Genomic DNA, 14,324 nt, shown 5'->3' with positions numbered 1-14,324 from the left:
TAAACTGTATACCAGTGCACAGCATTTAAATTCAGGAAGATCTGAGAAAGTTTAACAAAAGTTATGCCTATATTTATTAATTACCTTTTATTGGAACTGTTCAGAGAAATAAATTGCATGAATGGAAGGGAGCCAATCTTGGCATGAAGCAGATAGCAGTCTGATAGGTTTTAACTATTTACAGGAAAGGGAAGTATTTCTTTGCAAAATATTTACCCCCATCTCATTCTCCTGCACTCCCTTTTAAAGTTTTGTAACTATTGCTAAGATTAAGGAATTTTAGTTCATAACCTTTGATAATCTGTAAGTAGCTGCTGCGTGCAAAAACGTATTTTAAGTTTTGCAGTGAGTGCTTTCCTTAAGCCCAGAACATGTGGGATGTGTTTCAGGTCCAGGAGAATTCTTTCCCTACTCATTCTGGTTGATTGTGTTATTCTCTGTAAATTCACTGGAAATCCAAGATCATAGAACAGTACAGCACAAGAACAAGCTCTTCAGCCAGCATTGATACCAAATGAAGATGTTCCCATCTGCCTGCATCTGAACCATAACTCTCCATCCTCTGGCTCTTCATGTGCCTGCCTACAGACCTCTGAAACATTGCTATTATATCTTCTTCCAACACTCCTGGGCAGTGTGTTCCTTAAGACCATAAGACATAGGAGGAAAATTAGACTATTCGGCTAATCAAACCTGCTACACCATTCCATCAGGACTGATTTATCATCACTCTCAATACCACTCCTGTACCTTCTCCTTGTAACTTTTGACGATTTACTAAACAAGAACTTATCGACCTCCACTTATAATATACCCATTGATTTGGCCTCTATAGCCATCTGTGGCAAAGAATTCTACAGATTCATCACCATCTGGCTAAAGAAATTCCTCCTCATTTCCTTGTATTCCAAGACTGTGCTCTCTGGTCCTAGAATCTCCTCTATAGGAAATGTCCTCTCCATGACAATCCTATCTAGGTCTTTCAATATTCAATAGCTTTCAATGAGATACTCCTCCTTCCACTCATTCTTCTAAACTCCAGTGAGAATGGGCCCAGAGCTGTCAAATGCTCCTCACCCCTTTCATTCCTGGGATCATAATTGTGAAACTCCTCTGGATCATCTACCATTTTCTGTGTAAAGTTAAAATTAGCATCACACATCACCTTTAGACATTCCCCTCATATTTTTAAATGGCAGGGCCTCATGAAGGCAGCAGCTATACTTCATTAAGAATATGAGGTGATTTGGTATATTACCAGAAACTTAAAGACCAAACTTTCTACAGATGTATCATGGAGACAGTTCTGACTGGTTGTATCATGGTCTGATATGGAGGCACCAACGTGCAAGATTGTAAGGGGCTTCAGGGGATTGTAAACTCAGTCAGCTGCATCATAAGCACAACTTACCCCACCACTGAGGACATCTTCAAAAGGTGGCATCCATTATTGAGGATACCCCCCATCCCGGATATGCCCTTTTCTCATTACTACCGTAAGGGGGAAGTACAGGAGTCTTAAGACACACACTCAACAATTGAGGATAAGCTTTTCCCTCTCTGCCATCAGATTTGTGAAATGTCTATGAACTCAACACTACCTTGTACTATTGATATATTTGTTATTGTAACTTACAATATATTTTATGTATTGCACTGTACTGATGCTGCAAAACAACAAATTTCATGACATAGGTTAGTGATAATATAGGTGATTCTGGTTTTCAAACCTTAAAGTTATGCCTGCTGGTATTAGAGATTTCCACCCTAGGAAAAGGATTGTAACTATTTTTTGAGGATGTGACTAAACACATTGATGCAGGAAGGGCAGTAGATGTAGTGTATATGGATTTCAGCAAGGCATTTGATAATGTACCCCATGCTAGGATTATTGAGAAAGTAAGGAGGCATGGGATCCAAGGGGACATTGCTTTGTGGATCCAGAACTAGCTTGCCCACAGAAGGCAAAGAGTGGTAGTAGATGGGTCATATTCTGCATGGAGGTTGATCACCAGTGGAGTGCCTCAGGGATCTGTTCTGGGACCCTTACTCTTCATGATTTTTATAAATGACCTAGATGAGGAAGTGGAGGGATGGGTTAGTAAGTCTGCTGATGACACAAAGGTTGGAGGTGTTATGGATAGTGTGGAGGGCTGTCAGAGGTTACAGCAGGACATTAATAGGATGCAAAACTGGGCTGAGAAGCGACAAATGCAGTTCAATCCAGATAAGTGTGAAATGGTTCATTTTGGTAGGTCAAATATGATGGCAGAATATACTATTAATGGTAAGACTCTTGGCAATGTGGAGAATCAGAGGGATCTAGGGGTCCGAGTCCATAGGACACTCAAAGCAGCTGTGCAGGTTGACCCAGTGGTTAAGAAGGCATACGGTGTATTGACCTTCATCAATCGTGGAATTGAATAGGACCCTGGTCAAACCCCACTTGGAATACTGTGCTCAGATCTGGTCGCCTCACTACAGGAAGGATCAAGAAGCCATAGAAAGGGTGCAGAGGAGATTTACAAGGATGTTGCCTGGATTGGGGAGCATGTCTTATGAGAACAGGTTGAGTAAACTCAGCCTTTTCTCCTTGGAGCAACGGAGGATGCGAGGTGACCTGATAGAGGTGTATAAGATTATGAGAGGCATTGATCATGTGGATAGTCAGAGGCTTTTTCCCAGGTTTGAAATGGTTGCCACAAGAGGACACAGGTTTAAGGTGCTGGGGAGAAGGTACAGAGGAGATGCCAAGGGCAAGTTTTTTATTCAAAGAATGGTGAGTGCGTGGAATGGGCTGCCAGCAACGATGGTGGAGGTGGATATGATAGAGTTTTTTAGATAGGTACATGGAGCTTAGTAAAATAGAGGGCGACAGGTAAGCCTAGTAATTTCTAAGGTAGGGACATGTTCGGCACAACTTAGTGGGCCGGAGGGCCTGTATTGTGTTGTAGGTTTTCTATGTTTCTGTCTGTCCTTAGGCTCTGACTCAACCCTGAGATATTACCAGAAACCATAACAGCTACAGCAATGACAGCTTTTTGTCAGAATGGAGGTTAGTAGACTTGGTGGACCTTCAAGAGTCAGTACAAGGACCAATAGTCTTTTATGTTACAACGATGATAGTATGTTACAACTTATGGTAGTAAGCAGTAGGAGGGAAGTATTAAACTGCAGGAGGACAGATATGCTGACAGAATGGGCAAAGAAGTGACAGATGAACTCTAATATAGAGAGGTTGTAGTGATACATTTAGAATTTTAAAAACACACAAGCAGAACAATGTATTCCTGACCATCATAAATAAAGGAAATGTTTTATATGGTGTGGAAACCATGTGGCACTTAATTGTTTTTTGTAATGAGCATAATATGAATATTTAAAATGAAAATTGAATTACACATACTTTTGATTTTATTTATTAATTAAAGGGTATAATGAAATACAGTATATCAAAGAAAGCCTTTCATGTTTATAAACTTTTAAAATTAGATGGCATGGGCGGTTTATTAACCATGAGCAACTGATTTCCATTCTGTGTTTATTGTTACAATTTGTAGCAGTTGTAACTTGAAACACTGACAACGTAAATATTTTGAAGCTCGATAATGTTTCAAAGTAAAGATGGTGGTACATTTATTATTTAGAAAATTTATGAATTATATTCATTAACATATAATCAATTACAAGGTATTTCACAATTATTTTAACAGATTTCAAAATTATATTAGCATAATTTCAGAATTATATTAATATAATTTTAAGTTATATTTACATTATATAAAAGAAATTCCAGCTGCATGGCAGCAAAGGCTTTGTGTGCGGGATCATTTCAGTTACCACGGGGCCATGCACCCTAGAGGGAACAGTGCCTCTGGCACGCTTGTATTTCTGGCATTGTGCTAGTACCTTCCACAAAGAATGACACAAAATATTTATTAAGTTTGTCAACCATTTCTTTGTTCTTCCATCCAGTACCTCTCCAGTGTCATTTTCCAGTGGTCCAGCATCTGCTCTCTTCTCTCTTTTACTCTTTATGTATCTTAAAAATGTTTTGTATCCACTTTTATATTATTGGCTACCTTCATTTTTCTCTTTTTATGGCTTTTTAGTTGTTCTCTGTTGGTTTTAAAAAGCTTCCCAATCCTCTACCTTCCCACTAATTGCTGCTGTATTATATGCCATCACTTTTGCTCTTATGCTCTTTGACTTCCCTTGTCAGTCACATTTGCCTCATCCTCCCTTCAGACTACTTCTTTACTTTGGGATATATCTTTCCTGTGTCCTTCAAATTGTTTACAGAAACTTCAGCCATTGCTGTTCTACCATCAACCCTGCTAGTGTTCCCGTTCAATCAATTTTGTCCAGCTTCTCTCACGTGCCTCTGTAATTCCCTTTACTCCACTGTAATACTAATACTTCAGATTTTAGCTTCTCCTTCTTAAACTGCAGGGCAAATTCTATTATATTATGACAGAATTGGACGAAGCGATAAATTGGCCAAATAAAAGCTTGAAGCAGCAGTGGGATGGTTTTCACCCAGAAAGTTGTACTGAAATGGGACACATATTTCCAAATGGTTGCTGCAGAGATCTAATTGCAGCATACATTAGCTACAGATTAGTGGCTTTCTGATGCCTCATGGGTGGTTCTGTAGCATAGCAGTTAGCCTAATACTTTACAGTGCCAGTGACCTGTACCATTTTCCGCTTTTATCTGTATGGAGTTTGTACGTTCTCTTCGTGACAGCATGGGATTCCTTCAGCTGCTCCAGTTTCCTCCCACATTCCAAAGATGATCGGCTAGGGTTGGTGAGTTGTGGGCATGCCATGTTGGTACTGAAACATAGAAAATAAGTGCAGGAGTATGCCATTTGGCCCTTCGAGCCTGCACTGCCATTCAGTATGATCGTGGCTGATCATCCAACTCAGAACCCTGTACCTGCTTTCTCTCCATACCCCCTGATCCCTTTAGCCACAAGGGCCATATCTCACTTCCTCTTAAATATAGCCAATGAACTGGCCTCAACTGTTTCCTGTGGCAGAGAATTCCACAGATTCACCACTCTTTGTGTGAAGAAGTTTTTCCTCATCTCGGTCATAAAAGGCTTCCCCTTTATCTTTAAACTGTGACCTCTCGTTCTGGACTTCCCCAACATCGGAAACAATCATCCTGCATCTAGCCTGTCCAATCCCTTTAGAATTTTATACATTTCAATAAGATCCCCTCTCAGTCTTCTAAATTCCTGTGAGTATAAGCCTAGTCGATCCAGTCTTTCTTCATATGAAAGTCCTGCCATCCCAGGAATCAATCTGGTGAACCTTCTCTGTACTCCCTCCATGGCAAGAATGTCTTTCCTCAGATTAGGGGACCAAAACTGCACACAATACTCTAGGTACAGTCTCATCAAGGCGTTGTACAACTGCAGTAGAACCTCTCTGCTCCTGTACTCAAATCCTTTTGCTATGAATGCCAACATACCATTTGCCTTTTTCACCGCTTGCTTGAAGCCCACCTTCAATGACTGGTGTACAATGACACCCAGGTCTCGTTGCACCTCCCCTTTTCCTAATCGGCCACCATTCAGACAATAATCTGTTTTCCTGTTCTTGCAACCAAAGTGGATAACCTCACATTTATCCACATTAAATTGCATCTGCCATGAATTTGCCCACTCACCTAACCTATCCAAGTCACCCTGCATCCTCTTAGCATCCTCCTCACAGCTACCACCGCCGCCCAGCTTCGTGTCATCCGCAAACTTGGAGATGCTGCATTTAATTCCCTCATCTAAATCATTATGATATATATTGCAAACAACTGGGGTCCCAGCACTGAGCCTTGCGGTACCCCACTAGTCACTGCCTGCCATTCTGAAAAGGTCCCATTTACTCCTACTCTTTGCTTCCTGTCTGCCAACCAATTCTCTATCCACATCAATACCATACCTACCCCCAGCTTTAAGTTTGCACACTAATCTCCTGTGTGGGACCTTGTCAAAAGCCTTTTGAAAATCTAAATATACCACATCCTCTGGCTCTCCCCTATCCACTCTACTAGTTACATCTTCAAAAAATTCTGTAAGATTCGTCAGACATGATTTTCCTTTCACAAATCCATGCTGACATTGTCCGATGATTTCGCCTCTTTCCAAATGTGCTGTTATCACATCTTTGATAACCGACTCTAGCATTTTCCACACCACCGATATCAGACTAACCGGTCTATAATTCCCCAGTTTTTCTCTCTCTCCTTTTTTAAAAATTGGGGTTAAATTAGCCACCCTCCAATCCTCAGGACCTAATCCAGAATCTAAGGAGTTTTGAAAAATTATCATTAATGCATCCATTATTTCTTGGGCTACTTCCTTAAGCACTCTGGGATGCAGACCATCCGGCCCTGGGGATTTATCTGCCTTTAATCCCTTCAATTTACCTAACAGCACTTCCCTAATAACATGTATTTCCCTCAGTGCCTCCATCTCACTAGACCCTCGGTCCCCTAATATTTCCGGAAGATTATTTATGTCCTCCTTAGTGAAGACAGAACGAAAGTAATTATTCAATTGGTCTGCCATGTCCTTGTTCCCTATGATCAATTCACCTGTTTCTGACTGTAAGGGACCTACATTTGTCTTGACCAATCTTTTTCTTTTCACATATCTATAAAAGCTTTTATAGTCAGTTTTTATGTTCCCTGCCAGCTTTTTCTCAATCTTTTTTCCCTTTCCTAATTAAGCCCTTTGTCCTCCTCTGCTGGTCTCTGAATTTCTCCCAGTCCTCAGGTGTGCCGCTTTTTTTTTTGCTAATTTATATGCTTCTTCTTTGGACTTGATACTATCCCTAATTTCCCTTGTCAGCCACAGGTGCACTACCTTCCCTGGTTAATTCTTTTGCCAAACTGGGATGAACAATTGTTGTAGTTCATCCATGCGATCTTTAAATGCTTGCCATTGCATATCCACCGTCAACCCTTTAGGTATCATTTGCCAGTCTATCTTAGCTAATTCACATCTCATACCTTCAAAGTTACCCTTCTTTAAGTTCAGAACCTTTGTTTCTGAATTAACTATGTCACTCTCCATCTTAATGAAGAATTCCACCATATTATGGTCACTCTCATCCAAGGGGCCTCGCACGACAAGATTGCTAACTAACCCTTCCTCATTGCTCAATACCCAATCTAGAATGGCCTGCTCTCTAGTTGGTTCCTCAACATGTTGGTTCAGAAAACCATCCCGCATACATTCCAAGAAATCCTCTTCCTCAGCACCCTTACCAATTTGGTTCACCCAATCTATATGTAGATTGAAGTCACCCATTATAACTACTGTTCCTTTATTGCACACATTTCTAATTTCCTGTTTAATGCCATCCCCAACCTCACTACTACTGTTAGGTGGCCTGTACACAACTCTCACCAGCGTTTTCTGCCCCTTAGTGTTATGCAGCTCTACCCATATCGATGCCACATCCTCCAGGCTAATGTCCTTCCTTTCTATTGCGTTAATCTCCTCTCTAACCAGCAATGCTACCCCACCTCCTTTTCTTTCCTGTCTATCCCTCCTGAATATTGAATATCCCTAGATGTTGAGCTCCCATCCTTGGTCACCCTGGAGCCATGTCTCTGTGATCCCAACTATATCATATTCATTAAAGCATGGCAAAGCTCATGGGCTGCCCAGCTCAATCCTCGCTGATTTGATTTTGCACAAATGATGCATTTCACTGCTTCAGTGTTCACGTGACAAGTAAAGCTAATCGTCGGCTTTATCTCCAAGGTCAGTAGACCTTAAAGGATCCATCCAGCAGAGACAAGCTACATAAAAGACAATCATGAAGGTGTGGGGGGGGAAATGCTTACCGTTATTGTGCATGGCTAGCCCCAAGCAATCCGCTGCGTTGATGGAAAAATGGAATGTTATGTAGGAGGGAAGAGTTAAGATTGATCGTAGAGTAGGCTTAAAGGTCAGAACGACAAGGCCTGTATTGTGCTGTAATGTTCTATGTTCTATGTCATATTTCTTTTGAAAGCTAAAAAGCAACTAAACTTGTTCCAAGGCAAGCACAGAGAATGCTTGAAGTGCTCAGCTGGCTAGATAGTATCAATGGGAAGAGAAACAGAGTAGTTATTTCTGGTCAAGGACTCTTTATCAGAACTGGAAATGTAAGAAGACAAACATGTTCTGTATTAACACACAAAAATAGCTGGACCTGCTGGAGGGTCTTGGTCTGAAATATTGACTGTTCACTCTTTTCCTTAGATGCTGCCTGGCCTGCTGAGTTCCCCCAGCATTCTGTGTATTTAGCTTGAATTTTTTTGTGTTTGATGTTCTGTGTTAAGTTGCAGAGAGGGTAAAGAGTGGAGAAAATAGTTGGAAAAGCAGAAGTTAGTATCAGAAAATAAAAACTGAAGTGGGAAGGTACAACCAAGTCAATAGGCAAGAATGGGAAAAAGGGTGTGGGGTTACATGATATTATTAAATTCTGATGACAGTAAGATATCCCGATAAAAGCAGATATTGTTGCTTGAGTTCACTCTGGGTTGTGGCTGAAGCAATGAATGGAGTGGAAGATAGAGAGTGGGACTAGGAGAGAGAATAGAAGTGATGGGAGATTGGAACTCCGCAGTCACCCTTGCAGACCACAAAAAGGAATCATGCATGACAGGTAACTAATCTGCATTTAGTTTCTCAATTGTAGAGGAGACCATGTCGTGAGGACCAAGTCACTTGATTGGAAGAAGTAAAGTTGTGTTGATGCGTTACCGGAAATAAATGTTTTGGCCCTTAGATGGCAGGAAGGGAAGAGGTAAAGTTGCAGGAGTTGAATCTCCTGTGTTTCCATGGGAGTTTCTGCGTGATTTTAAACTCCACATTGGAGGAACGAAATGTGGATAGGGTGAACACTTTTCAGAATCTTTATGTACTTTAGGGTGATTCTAAGCTTCCAATCTTGTGACATATTAATCCCCCCCCCCCCCCACTTGGACCTCACTAGTTTCAAAGATCAAAGATTTATTATCAAAATACATATTTGTAATCATATACTACCCTGAGATTTATTTTCTTGCAGGCACTTACAGTAGAGCAAAGAATAGAATCAATGAAAAACTACACACAAACTAAGGCTGTTAAACAACCAAGATGCAAATGAAGACAAACTTTGCAATAATAAATAAATAATACTGAGAATATGACTTGTAGAGATCTTGAAAGTGAGTCCATAGCTTGAACAATCAGTTCAGAGTTGAAGTGAGTCTTAGGACCAATTTCAGGTAGGCTCCCACTCATTTTTCTCTCTTGTGTTCACTCCAGAGATGTGGCTGTATCCTTCCCTTTTAATTCACCTTATTTTGCTATTCTCTTTCTAAATGCCAGTTGTTCAAGTAATTGATACCTTGACAACTTTGGTCTGCACCCTGTCACAGATATCCTTTCTGATCTTTCATCCACTTCCCTCTTTATAACTTAAAACAGGCCAGTATTCTCACTTGCCCACTTCTGATGATGTTCCTTAATCTGAAACAACTTCCCCACATGCACATCAAAACATATAATGAAATGTGTAGCTTGCATCAGTGACCAGCACAGTCCAAGGGCATGCAGGGGCAGCCCACAAGTGTCACTTCCAGCATCAACATAGCCAGCCCACATCCCATGTGTCTTTGGAACGTGGGAAGAAACAGGAAAACCCAGAGGTACAAATTCCAGACAGAGTTGGGAATTGAACCCCTATCACTGGTGTTGTAAAGCATTATGCTAACCACAGTTCCACCATTTCTCCCCTCAGATGCTGTCAGATGTTCTGGGTGCTTTTGCCATTCCCTCTTTCCCTTTCAGAATTAAATCCTTTGCTTCAAATTTAATTCCAAGACTTTGATATCAAACAGTTCTCTTACTGAGCCTTGAAGACATTGGGCTCCCACTCACCCACCCACGTCACAAACATCCACATAACAGCCTCCCACGTTGTTATTTTGAACAGCTGTTTAAACATTAACACCAGCCGTGAGCAGATTGTTCAGCCCTTACCGTATCCCCAGTTGGCTTCATGCAGGAAAATGTCACATCCTTGCTACTAATTGTGCTACCACCAAGAGAGTTTAGGCTCAATAGCAAACTTTGTCAAGTTTGAATGTAATTAAAAGAAAAGTTGGTAGCACAGCTACAGTGTAGCACAGCATTCCAAAAAAGTCATCAATGTGTGTCACCATTTAATGCCCACAATTGCTTCACAGAAGATGTAAGATGTCAGAACAAAAATGACACAGAGCCATGGAAGTGGACGTTAGGCCACAGAAACAGAACTTCCTGGAAGATTTCAGCTAGTCAAGCAGCATCTGCAGAAAGAGAAACCATTTAATGTTTCAGAACAACACGCACAAAACGTTGGAGGAACTCTGCAAGTCGAGCCATATGGAGGGAAATAAACAGTCAATGCTTTGGCCTGAGACCCATTCAAACATGTGGGATGGCATGGCGGTGTAGTGACTAGCATAATGCTTTACTGTACAAGCGATCAGGGTTCAATTCCTGCCTCAGTCTGTTAAGTCTTTGTATTTTCTCTGAATGCTCCAATTTCCTCCTACATTCCATAGACTTACAGGGTAAATAAAGTTTAGAAAGTGGAGGACATACAGTGCTGGTTCCAGAAGCATGGTGGCATTTACAGGCTGCCCCAGCCCATCCTTGAACTCTGCTGGTTGTAGATGCAAATGATGTATTTCACTGTGTATCTCAATGTCTCCATGTACATGTGACAAATAAAGCTAATCTTTGGTAAAGCTGATCTTTAAACATCAACTGTTTATTCCCCTCCATAGCTCCTGCTGACTTTTTGAGTTCCTCCAGCATTTTGTGTGTGTGTGCTGCCTCAAGATTTTCAGCATCTGCTGAATCTCATGTGTTTTTGTTTTGGTTCAACTGAGCCACCTTCAGTTCCTCTGAACTGAGGCCAGTTTATCAGAGTTTGGTCACCCAGGTAGCATGAGTTATAAATACAATCTTAATGGAGGAGACACACCTTAAACCCATCTCTTTGTCCAATCTGTAGTGACTCCCTGCTGTATCATTACAAAATTTTGGAGAGACAACATGTCACGGTGTATGCTGGTAATATCAGAACTCAAGTATAGAGGAAAGACAGATTCTGATGTAGGGACAGCGATGAGAGTTTAGTCATAATAATTCCAAAAGAACATCAGGGGCTAATCTAAGCAACAACACAGGAAATAACATTCTCCAAACTAGGACCCCGTGGTTAGTGTTAATCAGACTTCCACTTAAATAACACAAGTAACACAGAATCCCTGAGCCTGTCAAAATAAATATAACAGGCTTAACTGGTAGGTACCAGGAGACTACATTACATAGAGCAAGTCACTAAAGAAAAACACAGGGAGCTCTAAACGATTAACAACTGTCGATAAGCAACAATTACCCAATTTGGGTGTCCTAAAAATCTCGGCGCCCAATGCTCTCTGGCATCCCACACAGGTCTGAAGAACTCATTACACAACAGGCTGGAATTTGGAGCGACAATCAATCTGCTGGAGGAACTTAAGCAGGCGAGCAGAATCTCAAACCAATTATATTTGGTAGCACTCCAAATAAGTACCTTGGAACATTTTACTACATTATACATAATTTTTTGTTACTTCTCTTATCGCGGTGCTATTTGTGGTAATGTGCTATGCACAACCTGTCCACTGTATTATTATGTCAGAGAGATGGCCAATTGTCCACAACTACCTATAATCAGCTTGACCAGATAATCATCATATCTTTTTTTCCCTTGTGGGATAGCTGAATTTCTTCTACTTCTACCCAAACATTTCAAAACTATGTGGCACGGTAGCGTAGTAGTAGTCTTATAATGCCTGCTGAAAGATTGGCGTTCAGTTCCCACTACTATCAGTAAGGAGTTGGTATGTTCACCCTGTGACAGTGTGCTTTCCTCCCACATTCAAAAGGTTAGGGCTAGTGAGCTGTGGACCTGCTATGAGTGGCTGCTGAAGAGGGGCTTGCGGGCTGTCCTCAGGACAATCCTCATTGTTTTGATTTGACGCCTTTCACGGCACGTTTCAATGCACATGTGACAAAAAAAAAGCCGATCTTCGTCCTTCATCCTTATACTTCAAACTCAATCAAAAAATATCATTTGCTTTGATAGCTTTTACTTTCAAATGCTGAGGATCATTCCAACTATTAATAACATTGGAGTAATGAATAATGAATGCTCACCAGTCAAGTGCATTGTACACAGCAGAAACATTCTCATCATCATTAGTGGTAAATAAAATATATTTTCCAACTCTGAAGACCTTTCTGAATTGATTACATTTGCAAGTTTTAAGGCTGTGCCGCCATCCCACAGAAACCGTTAAAGATTATTCAAATCCCTTATTGGATTTCTTATACTTTGCACCATATATATTTCTGTTCATCCAATGTGAAGATGAGGCCATTCAATTCGTCTTCTTGTTCTGGCTCTTTCGATGGGCTATCCAATTGTTCCTTTGCACTTTCCTCATAACCTCCTGTAAGTATCTGTCCAGTTCCCTTTAGAGGTTGTTATTGAATCTGCTTCCACCGTGTTGTTGACAATTCAGTTCACTTACTGCCAATTTGCTGCATGAAAACAGATCCCACTTTGCTTTCATCCAGGATGAAAGGATCGATGCCTCAAAAAGGCGGTATCTATTATTAAGGACATCCACCACCCAGGACATGCCCTCTTCTCATTGCTACCATCAGGAAGGAGGTACAGGAGTTTCAAGGCACACACTCAGTGATTCAAGAACAGTGTCTTGCCCTCTGCCATCAGATTTCTGAACGGATATTGAATCCATAAGCACTGCCTCAGTTATCTTTTTTCTCTTTTTGCACTACTTATTTAACTTATATATATTTCTTATTGTAAGTTACAGTTTTTATCGTTACGTATTACGAAGCACAGCTGCCTCACAACAAATTTTACGAGGTGGGCTGGTGATACTAAATCTGATACTGATTCTGATTGGTTCTGAATACCAATAAAATAGTTTCCTGCAAAAGGAAACACATTTTTGGATGGTAGACACCTCTTTTATTTTTTCTGGATAGTATTAACATCAGACACTCTGTTGTGGGTCCAGATCATAGAAGCAATCTCAAGGAAGGCTCACCTGGGTCTATACTTTCTCAGGAGGTTAGGAAAACCTGGCTTGTCAACAAACACTCTGGCTTCGTTGGAAGTATTCTGACTGGTTGCCTTATGGTTTGCTACAGCAATCTGAACATTCGAAACATATGAAGCTGCTGGGTATTGGAACTCAGCCCAATACTCCACGGGCACAACCCTCCTCACTGTCGCTCAGAGGTGCCACCTCAAGAGTGCAAGACCCACTAACAATGATCCCCACTGGGTCATCTTCTTGCTCTACCATTGGACAGGAACACCAGAGATGTCTGGATCCGTACGTAACACCTTCACCCTGGACCGCAAGGCTACGCAAATTCCTCTTAATTGTTTTAATTGAGTTAAAGTTAACAATGAAGATTGGGTTCCAAATACTGTGATAATGGGCTATTCTATCCCTCAGTTACAATGGATAGAGTGGTCCCTTGTGAGTTGCACACCATTAATTGAAGTACATGCTGATACAATTAATTTGTTTCTTAAAACCGTACCGGCACTGATAGTGCAGTTATTGTGGACTGGGATTTCTTTTACCGGAACAAATGCTCTTATCTTTGTTTATCCGCGGTCAGCCTCATTTAAGGAACTAATCTTCATTTACATTGGTGATCCAAGCTCTCCAGTGAAGCATTCGTGAGACTGAATCGGCAGCTGTTTTAACCATGGCCCATTAGCGAAAACCCAGCGAACTGCAATAGCACATTGTGTATTTTTAATCCCGACTGTTTTTTGTTCCCCTGAAGCGATGGATTACCTCAAGGGAATGCAACACGCTTACTGAGCTGAGATCACTGCATTAACCCGGTCACTGCCCAATTTCCATTTGTCATTCTCTTTTAATAGGTACTTCTTTTTTTATATTCTTAATGTCCCCGGCTGAGAAATATTTATGCATGGAGAAATGAATGTCTGTGGATTTGGTGCAAGGAGAGCCCTGCAGAAACACAGCAAGCCACCGTGTTCCTGGGGTAAACAGAATAAATAAAATAAAGTCTTACAACTAACCCATGCCTTCAGATGACATCTGCTCGAGTAGGATGAATCTGAAAATGATTTCTTGCATCTCTGATTTTAAAGATTTTTAAAACATTTAAAGATTCTAAGAGATGATTTTAAAGATTTAAAGGTAAGTTTTATTTTCAC

The 14,324-nt window shown here is 40.9% G+C and overlaps 1 protein-coding gene across 7 annotated transcripts in view; it reads left to right on the top strand.

The window, feature by feature from the left end:
• lrrn2 (leucine rich repeat neuronal 2) overlaps window positions 1-14,324 on the top strand; it is a 316,469-nt gene that overhangs the window by 113,557 nt on the left and 188,588 nt on the right. The gene's annotated exons all lie outside the window — the stretch shown is intronic.

The sequence above is a fragment of the Hypanus sabinus genome, chromosome 25, assembly GCF_030144855.1.
Source record: "Hypanus sabinus isolate sHypSab1 chromosome 25, sHypSab1.hap1, whole genome shotgun sequence".
NCBI lineage: Eukaryota > Metazoa > Chordata > Chondrichthyes > Myliobatiformes > Dasyatidae > Hypanus > Hypanus sabinus.
Note: the sequence above shows the minus strand (reverse complement) of the source record. Positions and strands in the feature narration are given on the sequence as shown.